The sequence below is a fragment of the Plectropomus leopardus genome, unplaced genomic scaffold, assembly GCF_008729295.1.
Source record: "Plectropomus leopardus isolate mb unplaced genomic scaffold, YSFRI_Pleo_2.0 unplaced_scaffold20748, whole genome shotgun sequence".
NCBI classification, from domain to species: Eukaryota; Metazoa; Chordata; class Actinopteri; order Perciformes; family Serranidae; genus Plectropomus; species Plectropomus leopardus.
Genome location: NW_024622437.1, coordinates 1 through 6,953, shown reverse-complemented (window position 1 = coordinate 6,953; position 6,953 = coordinate 1). Strand labels below are relative to the sequence as shown.

General features: G+C 45.1%; 1 non-coding gene and 1 pseudogene across 1 annotated transcript; both read left to right on the top strand.

The window, feature by feature from the left end:
* Window positions 1-769: 769 nt before the first annotated feature.
* On the top strand, window positions 770-5,912 carry LOC121965588 (annotated as a pseudogene).
* Window positions 5,913-6,818: 906 nt separating this feature from the next.
* Window positions 6,819-6,890, top strand: trnaa-cgc. Its single transcript has one exon. It is a non-coding gene; the product is annotated as a tRNA-Ala (tRNA).
* Window positions 6,891-6,953: the final 63 nt, after the last annotated feature.

Below are 6,953 nucleotides of genomic sequence, written 5' to 3'. Positions count from 1 at the left end.
TTTTGAGATTATGAACTTCTCGTAATTTCTTCTTCGTAACTAAGTTTCAGGTCATTTTCCCATCTTTTTTTCCTTTTTTAGGAAAAGAAATTTAAAATCCTGAATTGACGGAGAAATCAAGTTATTGTGCCAATTTCATCACCTTACTACAAGTCTAATTTAGTTTTAAACCAATTTACACATAAATTTGGTTTAAAATATCACACAATATTAATTTAATTTAATGACTGACCATCAGCGTGATGTTTGCAACTTAAAGATGTTTGAACTGCTGAAAAAAACATATTTTTGTTTTCAGCACCTTTTCATTGATCCACGTGAAGATAAACCTGCACAGACTGTGTTTCTGCTGCTGGACTGGTTGGACTGGGAGGGTGTGACGATGAGGTGAAGGAGAAAAGCCGCAGAGACACAGAGAGAGGAGCCGTGAGGGTCGTATTTCACGTCTGAGTTTTCACTTTCACTTATAAACATCGTCAAATTGGTTTGATTTCTTTCAAAAGCTTCTTTCAAAAGGTAATCAGCAACTTAAAATGCCCGGCTCTACAACTTTTAATGTCACGTGGAGGTCGGGTACAGTGCCAGTGAAGTGGAAGACCAAGGTGGTGGTTCCCAATTTTTAAAAAAGGGCACTTGAGGGTGTGCTCCACTTATCAGGGTATCACACTGCAACAGTTTGCCAGAACTTCCTTGAGGCCATCTGAAAGTCCTCCTAGGTTTTTGGTGGCCTCTACAACTCTTTGACGGTCTGGATGAGTGTCGACTTCCTCTGGACTTCCACAACAAGAAGATCCTGACCGACGTCTCAGAGTCCACCTCAGTGGATGTGCTGCTGACAAACCTCATCAGGGGGAAACTGCTTCCCTCCGCTCGCCTCTGGATAACCACACGACCTGCAGCAGCCAATCAGATCCCTCCTGAGTGCGTTGACATGGTGACAGAGGTCAGAGGGTTCACCGACCCACAGAAGGAGGAGTACTTCAGGAGGAGGGTCAGAGACGAGGAGCAGGCCGGCAGGATCATCTCCCACATCAAGACTTCCTGAAGCCTCCACATCATGTGCCACATCCCAGCCTTCTGCTGGATCACTGCTACAGTCCTGGAGGACGTGTTGGAGACCAGAGAGGGAGGACAGCTGCCCAAGACCCTGACTGAGATGTACATCTACTTCCTGTTGGTTCAGACCAAACTGAAGAACGTCAAGTATGACGGAGGAGCTGAGACAGATCCACACTGGAGTCCAGAGAGCAGGAAGATGATGGAGTCTCTGGGAAAACTGGCTCTTGAGCAGCTGCAGAAAGAAAACCTGATTTTCTACGAGTCCGACCTGACAGAGTGTGGCATCGATATCAGAGCAGCCTCAGTGTACTCAGGAGTGTTCACACAGGTCTTTAAAGAGGAGAGAGGACTGTACCAGGACAAGGTCTTCTGCTTCGTCCATCTGAGTGTTCAAGAGTTTCTGGCTGCTCTTCATGTCCATCTGACCTTCATCAACTCTGGTGTTGATCTCCTGACAGAGGAGCAGTCAGCCTTTCAGAGTGTTACACCAACAGCAGACAAATCTGCAGTGAAACACCTCTACCAGAGTGCTGTGGACAAGGCCTTAGAGAGTCCAAACGGACATCTTGACTTGTTCCTCTTTCCCTGCAGACCAATCAGGATCTCCTACGTGGCCTGCTCACTGGGACAGCGAATAGCTCACGTACCAATCAGGACACAGCTCTGTACATCAAGAGGAATATCAGGGAGAATCCCTGTCCAGCAAGAAGCATCAGTCTGTTCCACTGTCTGAACGAGCTGAGGGACCATTCTCTGGAAGACGAGATCCAACTGTACTTGATTTCAGGACGTCTCTCCACAGACAAACTGTCTCCTGCTCAGTGGTCAGATCTGGTCTTCATCATACTGTCATCAGAAAAAGATCTGGACTTGTTTGACCTGAAGAAATATTCGGTTTCAGAGGAGGCTTTTCTGAGGCTGCTGCCTGTGGTCAAAGCCTCCAGCAAAGCTCTGTACGTGCACAGATAGTTAAATTGATTATATGGGTTTTTTAAATACAGAAGTGAGTTACTGTTTCATTGTTGTTTTTCCAGGTTGAGTGTTCGTAGGCTTTCAGAGAGAAGCTGTAAAGCTCTGTCTTCAGTTCTCAGCTGCCAGTCCTCTCATCTGAGGGAGCTGGACCTGGGTAGCAATAACCTGCAGGATTCAGGAGTGAAGACATTGTCTGCTGGACTGAAAAGTCCACAGTGTAAGCTGGAAACTCTGAGGTGAGATTAAGTTACACGTATTATTTTTGGTCTACCAGAGAAGAAGCCAAAAAGCCCAACAGTAGCATGTAAGACAGGATCATTGTGGGTCAGTTTGACAGTCTGCTGTAAGTCCTTGGGTCTATATCCAGTTAGTAAAACATTAGAAAGTAAATGAGGCAACAATCTGTACCATTAGGTCTTGCAGTTTGCCTGAGGCGATGTTGAAAGTGAGCTGACATTAATTTAACCCAAACCACGGATGCTGCACTTGTTTTCGCCACCACAGCAAGTCGCCTTTCAAGTAATCTCAAAGGCCTATTGAAAAAACAGCAATGACATTGGGCGCTTTTCCTATCTGAGTTGAAGTTTATCCAACAACTCAATGTAAAACAACTGTAAGATATTAGAAAAAGCTGCCCCAGTCCACAATCACACACTTTGTATGATCGGGGCCTTTTAGTTCAAGGCTTGGTCTCCTAAAATAGAAAATATTTCTATCTTTTTAACAGGTTATATCAAACCAGCCGCACAGAGGACTGCTGTCAGGAGCTCACTGCTGTTCTCAGCTCAGAGTCCTCCACTCTGAGAGAGTTGGACCTGAGTAACAACAACTTGCAGGATTCTGGATTGATGCAGCTCTGTGCTGGACTGGAAAGTCTGCACTGCAAACTGGAAACTATGAGGTCAGATCTTCAAGTTTGTCTCAATGGATTTGCAGCGTTTAGTTTTTTAAAAGTCCATGCTGGTTTCAGTGTTATATCCAATTTTAGTATCTGGTGTTTTTGATTCCTTCTAGGACCTGAGTTACATTTGGACCCCCTAAGGTCAAATCTTTGGGCCCTCGGTCTGTCCTTCATTCTCATTTTTTTCTTTACCTTTATTGATCCAGACTCAGCATCTGCAGTCTGTCAGCGAGAAGCTGTGAAGCTCTGGCCTCAGTTCTCAGTGCCCAGTCCTCCAGTCTCAGAGAGCTGGACCTGAATGGAAATGACCTGCAGGATTCAGGACTGAAGCTGCTCCTTGCCGGACTGGAGAGTCCACACTGTCAACTGGAGACTCTCAGGTTGGATTAATTTATTCATATGGGTTGTCACACTTTTTGAAAGGGTTGAGTGCCATTGTTGTTTAAGCATATTCTTTGTTATGGGCAACTTATTTTGAACACAGACATCTAATTAGAATTACTGCCTTGCAGTTGTATGCCTTTGCGAACCAGTCAAATTGCAGTTAGTTTCCATTCATGTCAAACATGGACGCTTCACACACATCTTCCCCTTGGTAGCACAAAAGATCTCTACAATCAGAGTTTCAAGATTAGTATCACCAATTCGATATCTGTTCCTGAGATACAATGTTGAGTAATGGCTAGGAAAGTGTTTTTGTAGAACATTATTTTCGATCACCAAATTCTTATCAGATTATTCTTGAGTAGACGTTTGTGTCAAAAAGAAAAAGGAAATTCCCTTTGGGTGTTCTTCAGATATTGCATTCGCGAAAATGGGACGTACGGAAGGGCAATCCCAGAACATAACGCCTCCAGCCACAGCTATCGCCAACACGGTAGTGTTCATAAATGGGACATGCCTCTGCAGGTGTCCGAGTTATCCTGAACATTCATGACAACAATGCTGGACGATCTCTCACCTTCACCTGCTTGCTTTTGATGTTCCTACCAGGGAAATGTTCCCTGTTCAAATGTTCATGATCTAGTCATTAAACCACTTCCTGTCTTATCTCTTCCTTTTTCTACCAGGTTGAATCAAACCAGCGTTACAGAGAAAAGCTGTCCGGAGTTGTCATCCACTCTCGGCTCCAACTTCTCCACTCTGAGAGAGTTGGACCTGAGTAACAACGACCTGCAGGATTCAGGAGTGAAGCTGTTGGCCCATGGACTGGAGAGTCCGAACTGTACTCTGGAGACTCTCAGGTCAGACTTGTCAAACTCTTCGACACCAACATTTTAATCTTGTCCTGCCCAGTCTTTTTCAGAACTGACCGTGCTTTTGGTGTAAGTGCACAACGCCAAAGGACACCTTTCATGTGTGCATGAAACACTGTTGGATGGCGTCAGGTTGAAACGCTGCTTGTAACGATGTAATATAAGGAGTGCGAGGGTGCCTCTAGGGTGGGTGAAAGGGTCGGTGGATGGGTCCAACAAACCTTGGACCTCTATGCAGGAGTCCAGTGTTCACTTCCCATCAGAATGTGATGGGGGTTTTTTTCTACACCTTACCATGTGCCTCCTTCCTCCAATTCTAAACATCTGTGTCAGTATGTCTGTTTGTTGAAGCCCCAGCCTTGGTTGCCATGTGTTTTTTTTTTCTCCAAACATAACCACATGCAGCGTCATCCCACCATTTGCATTTGTTGACATCACAGTAGCAGCATCTTGGAACGTCGACAGCAGATGCAGAAGATACCTAGAGCGTAATATGTAGACGCTAAAGTCTTCTGCAAAGCGGCAACATGTGACGAATTGCGATGAGAGCGTGTTGTCTTGTCTTGTCAATGAAAACGAAAGCTTTGCATTTGTGTGCAGTTTGTGTTTTCAGGCCCCCGAAACACCGTTATTGTTTGAATGGAAGCCCAAAACTGCGACAACAGTTTAACGTTTCATGCGAGAACCGTTGGCGTGTAAACGTCCTCTTAGTATTTGCTTCATGTGTGTGTTTGCAGGCTGTCAGGTTGTCTGGTCTCAGAAGAAGGCTGTACTGCTCTGGTCTCAGCTCTGAGCTCCAACCCGTCCCATCTGAGAGAGCTGGACCTGAGCTACAACCATCCAGGAGACTCTGGGGTGAAACTCCTGTCTGCCAGACTGGCGGATCCACACTGGAGACTGGAAACTCTCAGGTAGGACACGCAGAACATATATGACTCCAGCAAAATAATCTTTAGATGAGAGTGATTTTGTGCAAGTGATGTGACTTTTCTTGTGCCCTTTTTCAGGGTGGACCATGGCGGAGTCCAGAGGTTGAAACTGGGTCTGAGGAAGTGTAAGTTTGTTTGAGGCAATAAATTGGACATTGCAGGCTGATACAATAAAGGACTGATTTTATTTTATTGTTTCTTTTTAGATGCCTGTGATTTGACACTGGACCCAAAGAGCACACAAAGCTCCACGTGTCCAAAGACCTCAGGACAGTGACGGTGGAGACCAACGAGCACAAGTGTTCAGATCTTCCGGAGAGGTTCAACTGCTGGTTCCAGCTGCTGTGTAAGAACAGTCTGACTGGTCGCTGTTACTGGGAGGTGCAGCGGCGAGGAGCGGTGTATGTGGGGGTGACCTGCAGAGGGATCAGGAGGAGGGGGCAGGGTGTCGACTGCCGGCTTGGAGGAAACGATAAGTCCTGGAGTCTCTACTGCTCTGATGAGAACTACTTCGCCTGGCACGATGACAGGAGAGCAGCAGTTTGCACCGCCCCGTCGTCCGTGTCTCACAGAGTGGCAGTGTATGTGGACTGTCCTGCTGGGACTCTGTCCTTCTACAAAGTGTCCTCTGACTCACTGATCCACCTACACACCTTCTACTGCACTGCCACCGAGCCTCTCTACCCCGGCTTCAGATTCAGGTTCGGATACTTTGGGTCCTCAGTCTCTCTGTTGCAGATAGAAGACAAAATGTCCTCTCCTGAAGACAAAGACACTCACAGAAGGGACAAGTAACCCGGACACACCGGGCCTCATGCAGCAACATTATCCAAAATTTCTCTTAGATTTTGTGTTATGAGAAAAAGAAAAAGAAATCAGCTCCAGATGCACCAAACGTTTTTAACCATCCAAACCTGCTCTGACCAGGTGAGCGATGCATACTATCTACATAATATATGTAAGGGTCAAAACTATACGCAACTAATAAAAACAAGACGCCGCTATCTGAGAAAGAATACTTAATAAGAATCAAATGTGCAGAACCACAGCTAAAACCACACGGCAGCATATGAGAGTGAAAAATGCATCAGCATCATCGCCTGGATGGAGGCCGGACGATACAGCGAGGTGCGACAGAGAACAGCTGAGCTGCGTGTTTTAATGCTGAATAATTAATGTAAGAGTGAAATAAATGGCATTTTTGTCCAGAGTTCTGTGTTTACTCAACCCACATTTTTTAACATCAGCGACTTTCAGAAGTAACTGTAATAAATACATATCCCAGACTGTCAGCTGCTACACTCACACACTGAGCATGTATATAGCAGGTTGGAAAGCAGGTTTCATGTACAGAGCTGTATTCATGTGAATATTGGACAGTGCACAAAAAATAACAATGTTTAAAAATCAATGTTGCTGCAAATCATTGCCATGTCCCAGGCTGTAATAAGCAAAAAAATAAAATCAAATCTATTCAGCCTGTAGTTTCTTGAAAATAATCCCCTTTTTTTATCTACAAACAAAGTGGCATCACGACAAAACCCTGTCACTTAAAGGGTTAAAATCCTGAAAATTAGTGAATATTTTCTTTTTATGATTAGGGCTGATAAATTAAAAAAAACAACTGAATAATGTCATGTGCCCAGATACATATGGGTCAAACAGTAAATACTGAATTCTGGGCGCTCCTCCACGTTGTGTGGGGATGTAGCTCAGTGGTAGAGCGCATGCTTCGCATGTATGAGGCCCCGGGTTCAATCCCCGGCATCTCCACTTTTTACAGTTCGGAAGCGTCACAGATCACGTGGCCGATCACTTAAAAAAAAGTTGCATTGT